We start from the raw sequence: 15,409 nt of genomic DNA on the forward strand, positions 1-15,409 counted from the left end.
GAGGCAGCCAGCCAGCCAGCCAGCTAGCCAAGGAGGGATACGAAAACGTGTATGCTCGTCCAGCTCGCGTATCCACCCGCTTCCCTGGCTGCTTGCCTTCTGTTAACCCTCGGAATTATTCGCTTCACCAGGAACCCGGGACGACACACGATATAACGGTGGTCTCGCCATCTAAAACCACTCGGGAGGCTTCGTAATCACGAAAACTACTCTATGGTAAACCGCGCCGTTAACTAACCGATGACAACGTTCGCTCTACCGTTCTCGTCGACCAACCACACGATAAAACCGAGCCGTTTTTAATATCTTTGACGAACCATTTATCGCGTACTCGTCAAATTCGCAATTGTTTGTCTATACGCGAAGCGTCCGTTCGCGCGCTGGGCAACGACAAAATTCGCAACCCGACGAATTCCTGAGAAAATTGTTCGCGAAAGATCGTCCAAGATTCTCGTTAACCCGAAAAATCGATGTTATTAACGGACAAGTGAAATCGAGCATCGTCGCATTTGCCGAGTCGTGGAAATCTTCCATCCGTGATACATCGACGGTGGCTCGTATAAATTGTACATCAATGTCACGAATCGCAAACAGAGACACAACGATTAAAGATATCTCCGTGTAGTATAGTAACCGCGGTTAAACGCAGCAGCTACTAAAAATAACGTATTTACGACACTTATTGATATCACCCCCCTACAACGACGACGACGATGCCGCTACCGCTGCCGCCTCCGTCTCTTTCTACCTTCGATCCCCCTTTCGTTCTCCACGACACAACAGTGTTGCTTTATTGTTCGTATCGAGCCGTCATTTACATGCAAACAACCGGGGAATAATTATTTTATGCAATACGCGGCAAGACGCTCGGGGGATCGTATCCGCTCGAAGATTCTGGAGAATAGACGGAATAATTATAAATAGTCTCTGCTGTACTATACGTTGGAACGATGTATTTTTAGCGATTTTTTTTAAACGTATTGCATTATACGTGTTAGAGAAAAATCAAAGAAGCGAAACAACCGCGTGCCAAGTCCGAGCGTGATATTTTAATCGTAATTAAATAATTTCGATGGAAACGTAAGAAGCTGGTGCTTAAATTAATCCAAGAAATCACTGGATTACTCGCTAGAACTGGTTTATCGATTGTTAACGATGCTATATCGGATATTCAAGAAAAATGTTATTGTATTTTACAAGTGTATTTTACGCGTAACCTTGCATCAGCGATAGATCGACGATCCGTGTGTTTTCGACGAATAAATAAAAAGAAAAGAAAAAGAGAAAAGGAATAACTTTTGGTATAAAGAGAATACGTAGTTAGTTTAGCGAAAGAATCGGACAAGCGTCGTAACGTCCACCGTCGAATACTTTACATTTAAGTTTGTACACGCATATACATATAATATTCAACGTGCAACAGTGAACGATTCGCTGAATACAGACTAGGACTGTAGAATTACGCGTAACGTATAATTCGTGATTCAACGTTGCACCGCATTTTTCTTACGGCTGTATTACTACAAACGTCATACCGCTTATTAGAGTTGTCCGAGTACCTGGGGAAAAACGAGTTGCACTTAAATGGGCTTAAATATTAAAGCCAATGCGAACGTTCGAATACTCGCAACGAGTTCCATCTATTCGAAACATTTAGGCAACTTCGGCGTATTAAACAAATAAATTACTCGTAGCGTTGAACGTTCGAAGAATCAAGTTGCGAATCTTCGTGCACGAATATTCTACATATACAATATTTGATCGTACGTATGAAAATTCGAATGCTCAAACGAATCCACCGTTCATCGATAGTTCGTACCGGAATAAAAACGCGATCGGACGTTTGGTAGAACGATCGAAACGAACGAATCGTGTTGGATCGGGACGCTTTTTAATTTATAAGTTTGGATCGCAAACAGATAAGAAGATAACGGAACTCGGATAAACATTTTTGACAAAGTCTATCGACCGTTACATAAGAAATTACGTGTCATACGATCGATGGTCATTCGCGTCGCCACGTATCGATAGACGCGAAATCCGCGAGTTACAGCAATTTTATCAGATTCATCGAGAAATGAACTTTTCGTAGAAAGTTACGATGTTAGCGGTTCAAATTCTGATCGTCGACTAACGAAGAACTACAGGAGCCAATGTCATAAAATTGTGCTCGATAGCAAGGTTATAAATAAAGCGTGTCATTTCCATTAACAAGGAAGAAAATTTAATTGCTCGATGATATATCCGATGATAATCGTCTTGCATTAGTATAAAATTAGCATTAGTTAAATGGCAATCGATAACTCGTTTATTCCGCGATACCCGAACCATTTATTTCGCGTATTTACAACGTATTTTCTCCGCGTTGAAATTTCTTAGTTACATCGCGAATTAGACGCGTTTTCTACCATTGGAAAACGTTTACGAGATATCTCTCTGTTTTATATCGATCAACAGCGATTGTAACCAAACGCAATTTTTTAAGCGATGCCAACGGCGAGCGTCAATGTAACGAAAACCACATCGAAGATATTCGATCGAACTTGACAAATTTCGAAGATGTGAGATAAACAGAGGTTTGAAATACGCGTGCATAATTCGAAAATATTCCTTGAAAGAGTATATGCCGCGAGAAATATCAAGATATTCCACGAGCAACGCGAATGGTCACTCGTCGCGGTTACAAAACGTTTGGTTAACGATATGTCGTTGAACGTCGGACGAAAAATATCGGTGCGTGGTTGGCAAGTCTAACGAGACGAATCTCGATTACGTTGCAATATATTTAGCTAGGAGGGATAGACAGGAGGGCCAGGTGAATGAAATACGAGCAACGGCGTAATTGGTTTTCCAAGCTTTCGCTAATAGAGGTAATGGAAGAGCAGATAAGTAAAACACGCGAGCTCCGCGACATTCTTCAACGAGAAAACAATTTACGAATTACCTGATTGCGTGAAACTAATCGCGAGCAACGTACGGTTGATCGCGAAACGGTATCTGATTCTGAACTGCGCAACGCCGCTGTTAATAACGAGAATACGAAAAATTTCAGCCAGCACGGAATGCCGCTTGTAATTACACGTCGATAAGAAACGATTCGAGATTGTAGGAACGTGCGCAGCTTCCATAAACAAATAAGAAATATTAGAACAACGTGGCTTTGAAAACCAACATACGTACGTACGGGAGTAAAATTTCGTTGTTACCGCCGCGCTATTCTCGCTTGTACGCGTACGTTCGGTTTTACTCGAATGCAAATATATCGCAAGTATCTCTATGAATATATGAAATCTCTTTAGGAATAGTTAACTTAACTATGCATGCAACTAAGCAACTAACGCAACACGTATGCATGTACGTTTCTCGGAAGAATAACTTTTAATTTATCTTCTTCTGGTAGCCTTGATAAATTCATATCTAAATGAATCGGGCATTCTTCGCATTTCTTAACGAACATCGCATGCACCTAAAACCGCATCCTCTCTGATTAACGCTTCTTCCAAATTAATCGTCTCTCGTCTTTCTTAGATACGATCTCTTAATTATTAGAAATTTTTCCGGCTAAGTATAAGCTACAAATAAGCCGAGGTAAACACGAATCGAATAAAGACATATTTACGATGCACGAACCGACTGCGCAACTAAATGTTGTTTATTTCATAGATACGCGACAAGAGAGCGACAAAAAGAGAATGAAAAGATCTAATGGCAAGAACTATACGCTTTAGCTAGCGTAATTACAGGCGTAGAAAAAAAATTATCGAGAAGAATTATTAAGAAGAAACAACGAAGAAGCCAGCAAAAAGCCTGCCCCGCTGAATCACGGTATTTTTTTCGATCGCAATGCCTTTTACTTTCGTGCGAGAAAATCGCGGGACGATCGAGTATCGGCGTGTGCCCCGCGACTTCTACAAAACGAACGGAGTTAATTAATGGTCGAAGTGAAAGTCTGCAGCGTTTCGCGGCCATATAATCGCGAATCGGCCAAAGGAACGCGCATAGAAACGATAATCGAAGCCATATATTCCAAAACGGTAGAAACCTGTCGATCGATATTTCGAGAAAATCGGTCTTTTCGTCCGTCGATGATTCGTACATCGTTGTCGCTGAAAGAGATGAAACGTTTACGTTCCGTTAAACGTTTTCGGATAAATGTAAACAGGCTAGAAACAATAATAAATCGTATTAGTGCTGCTTTGAAATTCGTGGCTTCGATTCGTTTCGTTTACGATCAAACTGCCTCGTCTCTGGGAATCCGAGCGCGAAATCACGCGTGCTTATAAGCATGTAAAATACGATGGCAACCGTCGACATTTGCAAACTGGTCGTAGTTCACCGCCGTTTCTACGTCTCGTTTCTACGTCTCGTTTCCACGTCTCGTTTCCACGTCTCGTTTCTACGATCTCGAGCGCACCAGCGTCCGAATGTTAACGCGACTAACAAAGACGCGTATTGAAAAACGACATGAACGCATGAGACATCGATCGTGTTAAGAAGAGGATGCGTCCTTTTCACCCTTTTTAAGGGGTGACTTCTCCAGAAGTTTCTACTAATCTCGTCAGGCGTGACGTGATGCGATTAGGAGTTTATTCGAAGTACGTTTCAAGGGATCGTTAGAGGAGATGTATCGTAAATTTAACTGGAATTTTTAAGCTGTTTACCTCGTGGCCAATATCGATTGTTTTTGAATGTTGAGTTGGCCAAAAAGGGAGCAACGAGTACCAAAGAAATTTATAAATTACGCGTTCGACGATAAATTGCGAACGATACTTGACGTTGTTCTCGCTGTGTATTCACGTTCGGTCTTTGGTAACAGTCACGCGATTTTATACTTTCGTTTGCACAATGCAACGAACGCTTAGGCTATAAAATACGAATCTAACCCTCGATATTTACAAACTGGTCGGCATCTTCTTGCACGAGGTTTCAGCTAAGGGGTCGAAGAACAACGCGCCCCTTCTGCAAAGACATTATTCTTTCGGCAATCTGCGCACTCGCCCTGATCGAATTCAAATGGCGATACAACGCCGTTTCTAGAATCCTGTCTTTCAGTCTGTCGTTCGTTTTCTTTTCAGCCGTTTACCGCCAACGTAATTCGAGCATCAAGTACGAACCGATAAGACTGGTTACTAAAACGAGACGACGTTCTTCCTTTTCCTTTCTTTTCGTTTCTTATATGGAATTTCAAGAAAATGTTGAATGCAAACACGTCGATGACGTGGAGAGCAAAGAAAAGCAAGAAAAATACTTTGTCTTTCGTGATTCGCTCCCAACGACCGGGTACTTTCTTTATCAGCGAGAGATAACTTGCCACTCGTTCGTTATTCCTGATATTTCGCCAGAAATAGTTTGTTGCAAAATAATGGAACGAGTGTGTATGCAAACCGAACGCTCGACGTTCGATATTATTTTACGTTATTAATAACAAAGAAACTAGTTAAATGCGACTATTTTTGTTTGTTTGTTTTTTTTCTCCGTAAAACTAATCGTCGAGCTTCGGAATATTTAACTTCGACTTAAACAACGAAAAAAGAGCTACTTTAATATACACGTTGTTCTAGTAACGAAATTATACGATATATGTCTGCAATTAACATAAGCATTATCTCGTTAAGGAGCTATTTGAAAGTATGAAAAGTTGCTAATAGATAATAAGTTAAACTGGTTATTACTAGAAGTCCAACTACGCCTCTTGCATCAAAGTTCAACGACGAACCAAAGATAGAACTAATCAGCCACGACTACCAAGTTTTTACCAATAACATTGAACCAATACTCGCAGCAAAACACTTTTAATCCTACCCCACTTAATCCGTAGTTGTCTCGCTCGTCCCAAACCAACGAAACAATCATAATACGTGTATCTATAGGCGATGAACAAGAAAAAAAAGTATAGTTGTTTTCCTATACCAAAACAAAAACAGAGGAGCAATTGTCCATAAAATCCACTGAGAAGCCAATGAAAAGTACACGAACGAGACGTTTCTGCTGACGCTACGAGCGACCAATCGAACAAATACTCGTTACATTGTTGTATCGTCTTATATCGAATTGATGTTGACAAACTGTTTGGCGTTGACCGCGTCGATAATTGCAACAACTAACAATGAGCGTAGGAGAAAAAGGCAGAGAACGTCGAGAAAAGGCGCGGTGCGTTCTGCTTTTTTTTCCACTTAAAGCTTTCTTCTCTCTGTCGAGTTTACGTCTCGGAAATGACGACGTCGTATAGCTGATCTACATCGGGCCTTAAACGCGTGCACCAATCAATAACGACAGCTATTTCTCGTTATCGTGGGCCGCAACGAAACTTACGCCCGTGCGCGGTCCCCTTTCGTCGTAATCGTAAATGCAACGCGGGCCCTAATTATTGCCGGCACCAGATAAGCCTAGGGATCGGCCACCGTGCGTCATCCTGCCGTTCTATATTCTCTTACTGGTTTTATTGTTCGCCATTCGACGTGGTCGACGTGGCCATTTATCGGCTGGACGAGCCAGCAGGAGGAGGCTACGTTCGAGTCATGGTCGTCTCGTTTTAATCTAACCGCACTGTGTTCGTTGGATCATTTTCTACCTAATTTTGCTCTTCTGCCGTTGCAAATTTTCTCAAGTTCCAGGAAAATGTAGAAGAGTCGTTGTTGCGCGATAAACGAGCTTCGTAATTTCTAGTCACAATTTTTAAAAAATTTTCTATAGAAAAGCAAAATGTAAAATGGTAGATCGTTTCTGTATAGAAATTTTGTCTCGGGAATTGTTTAAAGAATATATTCTTGCAGCTCTTTTTTCAAATATATAGTTGCGTTAATAGATTCAAATCAAACGAAATTACTAAAGCTATCAGAGATATATCGTGATATCGATGGCCAGAGATCAGTTACGTGAAAATTGACTTTTCGCTAAATTGATAAATAACCGATAAAATTGCGATATGTATAAATGCTACTTAAGATTAGAAGTTCCTGTCAACGAAAATATGTACTTTCTATAGGATTAAGTGTTACAAGGTAACGACTGGAAAGGAACGACTATAACACTGAAAGAAAAACTGCAAATTATTCGCCCATTGTTCTTAACGTTTCGATGGATATGATTATTTTGAAAATACATTCGATGCAAAAGTTTTTCGAACAATAGATGTCCAAAGGAATAGACGACAACCTTTGGCTAAATTTATTGCGACATACATATTTGTATTCCACGAATTCCTCAGCTTTCCGAGCGAGGAATTTCTCAATTGAAATTGCTCCGTGTATACGTCACTGAAAATGAATAATGACGAAATGTCAACCGAATTTTGACTCCGACGAAATTACCGCGGAGTAAGTAAAAAAATCTTCTACTTACGAGAAATATTACGAGTACCGTTATTTCTCTTTATTCGTAATCGCTCGCTCCGTGCTGATTAATCAGTTACGCAGAAAATATGTTTTCTTCGGCCAGTTCTTCAAATTACGCAGTTTTTTTATTATCAATGGCACGATTACATATTCAAAATGAATTACAGTTAGAACGATATCCCGAAAAAAACTTGTTTCGTGCTTATTTGTTTCGTATCTATCTACATCTAATCCTAAGAATGTTGGTAACGCTTACAAAACCAACGAATAGCTTTGGTAAAAAAAAATATGTTAGATCATTGATCAAAGATAAAACGTGTCATATTACAAAGTTACTTTCGTAACAATGAATAAAAAACGTACGTTTTTAGAGGAATATCGGAGAATTCTCTGGTATTCTAGAGTTACATACCTACGTATATGCCGTACGAATTTCTTTCTTTCTCTTTATCTACTTTCACTTTTCTTACACGATAACCTTACACGATAAAAATAAAATCTGATAACCTTGGAAAGATTACCGACCACTCGACCAGTGTAATTCAACTATCTGTTCTAGGGGCGAAGAGGTTCTATTCGCGACAGCTGTTAATTAATTTTCTTGTATTTTAATATAATTTTCAAAGTTGCTCGCTCGCAACTGAGAACCTCTATGACGATTCACGCTATAAAACAGCCGAAAGCAGATGCGACGAATAAATAAACGTTCGCATACGATAGAAGAATTGCATTTCTTACGCTCTTGCGGTGCTCAGTTAAGAATAGGCATTTTAAACTATTTTAAGGCTCGGATACAATGTGGTGGACGATAACGTGATACCGCGATACCGCAATTGTCTGCAGGTAACACGTTTGACAAAACAACGGTCCAATTAACGAAGATTTAAGTCTCGATGCAGGGAATAATTTTACAAACAAATAAAATGAGATATTTATATTATAAGCGTAACTACAACAAGGATTACGTACCAAGGAAGCATTTGTAGCATAAACGTAATTAGCTAAAGCAATTACGCGTTAATAATTCATTGTCTCTTGTGAAATCTTCAGGCAGCGGAACAATTGGAAGGTAATTAACAAACAAACAAAAATTAAGACGAGAGTATCAAAAATTTACAAAGAATAACAGCAGTGCTAAAATATCCAATATAAAGAATAAGAAAATTATTACTTCTAGAGAACAAACGACTCGGTATGAAAATTCACGCGAACTGAAATCTGTTTGATTACTCCTAACTACCTTAATTTATCGATATTAAATACTATATAATTAAATAGTAACTAAGAAAACTTCGTAAACAACAAAATGTACAACTGCTTTACAAAAATACGTCCACGTTGCTTTAGCGTAAATCGATATGACACAAATTGCGTGTAGGTGATAATCCCAGTTTCTCCGGATTTCTGATCTATCATTAGACTACTTTCGTAGTCGTCGCGTATAATTCTAACGGCCATTTGTCCAAACGTCGTACATTTTTCTCGGTTTTCCCTTTGCACGGCCTTGTATCTCGCTCGTTCGTGTTTTTCTCTCGGTTTTCCAAACAATATTCCACGAGAAAGTAAGAAAAGAGATGTACAGTCGAACTTTCCACCTAGTCAGACCTGTTGACGACAAAAACGTGGAAACTGAATCGTGGATAGCTTGTCTACGACCACGTTGTCGTGCCATTGTGTGCCCACGACCCGATTTTTGATACGATCTCTCGGCATTAATTACTATTCGTAGATACCCCGTGGCAGATAAGAGATATCTGATTAGTTAGCAGCTCGAACGACAGTCACTACCCAGCTGAAAACGACAAAACGACTAGATATCTCAAGTGCAGTAAACGTGTAACTTGTATATTAAGTACACCGCGTGTGATATAATTTGTCCGGTAATCGTAGGCTAGCCAGCGAACATGACCGAAGCGAATTGAGAGATTAACGATGCGAATTTGTTTTAGTCGAATGAGAAAGAATATGAATTTATGCGTTTGCAAGTTTTCAACGAGCTTCAGAATGAATTTATTACCGTTCACTTTGTAGTATAATCGCGTAGTACGAGAATTGTCTCTGTTACCAACTTTTTAGAGTATCCACGTTACGTTCGAGTTATATACTCGTGCGTATATTTATATTTGCAAACGTTTATAGAAATCGTGTTCGTCGATGTCGAAAGGTCGGTTTTGAAAGAAACCAAAGAAAAGGAAGAGTGAAACTTTTATACCTTTCATGCTTTTACGAGCAATACAAGCGACATATAAAGAGATGATGCACTTATGCGCAAAGGCGACTGGTATCCAGTGTCACTTTCCTTTCGTTTTGCCGTGTACGAACTCATAATGAGCGAACGTTTAATTCTTGGCACCGCGTTCCCTCGGTCGACGGCAAGTACCAATTATTACTTTGCTCGCTTTCTTGCTGTTACGTAATCTTTTACCCTATTTCTGCCGCATGGCCACATGGCCACATCGACCGAAAGGAAACAATTTCTATGCGTTGAATGATTTCACCAAACTGGAAAATTATAACTACAACCACAACTATTATACGCATTATATATTCTTATATATTATATAGCTGTTAACTATCGACGATTTGTTTTATTCTTTCGTGACTAGAAAATATATAAAATCGTTGTTTTAAGGTAAAAGATTAAAATATTCTGAAATATTAATTGCTTCGCTCTTTAACTGCACATAAAATTCATCGTTACAAGCTATGAACGCGTATACGTAAATATATGTACGTCCGATGAAATCTTACCGATATGAGTCATTCGTGTAGTTGAAGCAAAAACCGCGCTTCTTTTATTTCGTATGATTTTAAACGATAAAATTCAACGTCGTAACGATCGATTTAAATAATTTTGTGTATTACACGAAATACAATTACGCAGCGATGGTCATAGCAATTTTACGTCTCGTCGTCCATGGGAAAAGATCGTTTCCGGAATTGTATCTAGTACGAACATCGTCAAGAATGAAATTTCGAAACAACTAATGGTTAAACACATATATCGAGGATTAAGCGAATCGCTCGCTTTCACAACCACGATTCGCGATATCGAAGAAATAGAATTCGATAATGTAAATTGACCGAATAAACTTGCGAATAAAGCGTCGTACCAACGAAACACATCGGTCCTCGATGGATCAATCGCGAAAACAGCTATCACGAGGTTTGATTCCACTTTGTCGATCTACCATCGAACGTTGGCTGTTCTCGAGAATGAAAAGAGATAAAAATTCATCACAGGTAAATTTGGTGTCTAATCCGGTTGCAAGACCGGCAGCTTCTGTAACGGGCACCGTATACGGGCAATTCGAGTAGCAGAGAAGCTTCGCTGGCGCAGGAAAGTGATACGAATTAATTCGAAACGCGCAACGTAGTTCGAAGAGCGAAGTGAGATCGCTGCGTGTCGCGCGATGGTGTGGCGTGGCGCGGCGCGACTATCTAAGCCAGAAGCGGTCGTCACGAGCAAAAAGTGGAAAGGCATAAAACGGAAATATGGGGAGCAAATTTTCCCGATCGTTGGAACGCGCGGCGTAATTATTTTTCAATGCCACACGTCCTGTTAATGGACCATTCCCAAGCACAGGTTACGCTTGTTATACAACAATAAAAACAATAATAAGGTTACCTAAATTATTCCACTTTCTCCTCGAGCGTTATACATCGTCCGCGTTATACACGGTGGTTGCTAAAAGTTGCTGGCTTTGTTAAAGGTGGAAAATGATAATATAAAAATGGAGCCGATTGTTCCTCCTTTTGCAAACTCTCGTGCAAATATTTAACCCCTTGCGCTTGAAAAATTTTCGTTTATTTCGAACTTTTGTAGCGAAATCTTTGGCAACCAAAGTTTCGTTCCTAAATTTGTTTCTGTATTTGTAAATTTCTCGTAAATACGAATATAAGTACGATCTTGTCTATACGCAACGTGAGACGCGATAGGATTAGAAGGAATCGGATATGATACCAAAGTCGGACGCTTATTTTCGTGTCACCCTATATAACAAGTCTGTGCGCCGTTACAAACTCGATCCACGTACAGTCGTCATGTCCGTTGCTCTTCTTTTACTCATCTCGACGTTAATTGGCAACATCCATTACAGCCTACAGCGAGAGAAAGCGATAATCCGAGATTCGAGTGTCGCTTTTGTCCGCTGGAATAACCGAAATTCACGGGTGTGAAACGTAACCAGAAGTCCAGCAAAACGGAAGATGCTGGTCATATGAAACTGTTACGTAGGCGTGAACAGAGGAAAGAAAGAGGGACGAAGAGGTTCTTGTCAATTTTCGCGATCAAGCGCGAAGAATAAACCGATCGCCGGAGAAATTAAGGATTCGCACATATTTCACGAGAAGCGACTGGCCTCCGTTTCTAAAAATTTCGAATACTTTAAAACGGACTGAGATTTCTCGTGTCGAACAAAATAATAAATTCACAGTTTACGAGACTCGTCAATGGTAATATCGTCTCAAGCCTGCCAATATGTTTCGAACGAATTTACTTTTTTTACTTTCGTTTCTTTTATTACAATGTATCTCGATCGTTTATTGCCTTATATCCTTGGAAATGCAAAATTTTAGATTTTACTTAAATATACTTTAGTACCTAATTCTGCAATTTGAATTTGTGAAATTTACAAAATTTAGTTGTATATTCATTGAATTATTTAACCGATCGATGTAATACATTTTACAAAGAATGTTACTCGTTCGATGTTACTAGGAAATAATAGTTTGTTCAAATTTATGAATAAATCGAAATCTCGTTACGAGTTTATTTTATTATGTATTACGTAACCTATTCAGAGAAATTTATGCACAATTAGAGAAAAAACACATATAGTCGTCAAGATCATAAATTTATATTTTATATTATATGTAGGAACATAATATACATATACATAACTTTGTTATTACATAACATAACTATATTATGATTTACAAAACAATTAATATTTTAGCCATTTTAACGCATCGAACAGACGATTACCTAAAATACTACGTGGCACCAGATTAAAATCTCAAATTTGTGTCCACGTGACAAAAAATCGAAACTAAATTTGATACGCTATAATCCGGATGCTTGAAACTCTATATAGAAAATAAAAGAAAATCGATATCGTGTGCAACTATTATATCAAGTTTCGTACCAAAACCTGGTGCAAAATACAATGCTTAACAAGTCAACATCGTTGTCCCATGGTTGGTATACGATGAAACGAGAAGCACGTGAACATATGCGACTACGAGGATTTAATGATATCTCGAAGTCGATTCGAGTTGAATCAAGACTACCGTCCAACGGAATTACAGACTACGATTCTCTCGACTGTCTTAGGCTTTTCCATATGATATTACTATTTTCAGAAGCGAGGAAGAAGATTACAAATTAGATCTCCGTGTACGTCGGTCCTCGATCCTAAAGTCCTAAATCCATCCTAAATGATTCATATCCAACGTGCATAAATCAGCTCTAATTTTAGATTAATTTCGTTCAAAAAGCTTCTTCTTCGGATAGTCCTATCCCGATCTCGGTAAATTCTCTAGGCTTTAAGATTCTGTCGACAAAATTCTTGATAAAATTCAATTTTGTACTCGGTTTTATGCTTGTAGAATTGAAAGCGCGAAATATCAAACTAGGAAAAAGTTACTAGATTTCGAGAGCCTACGTCGACGCGATGATCGACGAATAATTTTCATCGACTTCGAATCAGGGAAGGTTATTTAATTTCGCGATTTAAAAAGCTTAAATGATCTGTATCAGATATAAACGCGTTGGTAATTGTTTTTAATACATAAAGAAGCTCGCAGCGTCAATACTGCGCATGACAAGATTAATGCGATTACTCGTTCAGGTAACAGTGACACGGTGTGAACTGCCCTTGAGTGGCTGCAACATTGGCAACGCCGCAATTCCGTGTCACACTCTGCCGACAACAGCGACGATTTGAGAGTTTTCCACGTGAAGAAACTCGCATAATCTCGTAACTTCGGCATACACGCTGTGGTACACCGTGTATCCGCGGTATTTACATATGAATAAGAAAGCATTTCGACCAATTAAAATAGCAATCCAATAAAACCGAACGAAAAAAGGTAAAAACGAGGCAAAGTCAGAACCTCGCTCTGAAGTTAAAGCAGCTGGTGTTTTCACTTCAGTGGACCAGACTAGAAATTTCTAATGAAAGTTTTGATAAGAATGCTTTACCAAGCACACATCCATACATAAAGTGAAGCGATTATAATGACTGACGATAAATATCGTTCTACTTTTAATAACACTAAAGATTACTATGCTAAAAAATGGTGACATGATTTCTGCAAATTATTAATTTCTTTTAAATCGTAAATTTAATATAAGAGATATATCTCTCTCTGCCTATTTAAGGATTAAATAATATCCCTTGTTAAAAATTCTTATACTATATCGTAGATTTAACCTCCAAGTCTCTGTAGCAAGTCACATTTTTCAGCGATTATTCATTCGAAAGTATTATTAGGCTAAATATGACTTTAAAAAAAGGAAAGTATTAAATCTTCGCGATTAACGTTTATATAATGGAATGTTTGAAAAGTGTATGTAAAATTAAATTGAAAATCTAGTCAGTGTATCGCAGAAATTATTTATATTTACAAGCGGCCTTAAACAAGCATTGTGCAGTCCTTGGCTTGAATATTACACCTACGATTAATCATACGCTTTCACCAATTATCTTGCAGTAAAATTAACGTTTTACAATAAAACATTCCCAATTGTTTATTCACACAAACGATTAAGAAATGTCTTTCAGTCTTTAGAAACGTAACAAATTTACGCTATATTTTTAATAACAACTTTCATTTTCCAGTTCTATCGTTTTATTCGTATTTTGAATCGACAAATGCTTTTCAATGATGAATTACGTATAATTACGTATAATTCATTATTTTTACGTAATTACTCGTAATTACTCTGTATTTTTAATCAACAATTTCGACGCGACAGTGACGAAAAGAAATCGATGATACAAAGATAAAAATGAAATATATAATTAAAATATACGAAATTTCAAAATACGCGCCTATACTGATCGACCCTGTTTGAAACAAATTTGCCGCCAAGACAATTGGCATCCTTTGCGGTACTGTTGAGGAAAAATGCTGCGTAAATCGGAATCCAGAAGGACTCCGAGAAACAAACAGGCACTGTTCGTGATAACGGTGCGTTCTAAATACCGGCCATGAGATTCGAAAACGAAATTACGTAAAAATATTCGAAGTGCCGAAGCCGAGGTCAGAGATACCCTCCGCAAGTCTAAAATTAATTGATACCGTGTTATCCGAGAAAACGGTACCTGCCATTTATACAGATTACACATAGCGTAAAATGTCTTTCCTCTGGGAATGATTACTAATTCATTATGCGTTATGCAACAAATGATTGCGTGTACTAATGATGCGTTGTGTAAGTTTACGCATAATAAATATATACAGGATACATAACGGTGCATTTTACGCCGTGTTATTTTTGCCTTGCGCTTAGAAAAATATACGTTGCCAGATCTTCCTTTTCCGCTTCTAACGTATCCCGCTTGTAATGGTTTTTCAAAACAGTTTGTTAAAAGTTTGAAAACGGAGAAAGATAAATTGGAAAAAAGATATCGAAAAATTTGCCATGTTCGATGATTTTCGTTATTTTCAAAAAGATGCGATAATCGATGTAAGTACAGATTAGAAAGTTTGCGCTTTAGATAAATAATCGAATGGATGCGTATGGACAGTTTCGATAAAAGGAAACGATGGAACCGAGCAGAAACAAAGGAATTACATCATCGGCAGACGCATGGGACGACAACGTGCCTCGTTCCGCGAGAAAGCGAGAGAAAAAACCATTCGACATAGTGATCGAAAATTAAAGGTGTTTTCGCGAAAGGAAACGCGGTCAGGGAGTGAGTCAGACAAGGCAAGGAAAGAAAGCCAAGGCAACGCTATTTTTCCCGTAGAGACGGACGAATGGTTGGACGTACGCGAACGAACGAAGGAATGAACAAACGAAGTAGCGGACGGATGGACAGGACAGACAGACAGAAAGGCAAGCA

The 15,409-nt window shown here is 38.6% G+C and overlaps 1 protein-coding gene across 11 annotated transcripts in view; it reads right to left on the bottom strand.

Moving 5' to 3' along the window:
* LOC126921156 (nuclear receptor coactivator 2-like) overlaps window positions 1-15,409 on the bottom strand; it is a 127,275-nt gene that overhangs the window by 103,765 nt on the left and 8,101 nt on the right. The window lies entirely within an intron of this gene.

This window comes from Bombus affinis, chromosome 10, assembly GCF_024516045.1.
Source record: "Bombus affinis isolate iyBomAffi1 chromosome 10, iyBomAffi1.2, whole genome shotgun sequence".
NCBI lineage: Eukaryota > Metazoa > Arthropoda > Insecta > Hymenoptera > Apidae > Bombus > Bombus affinis.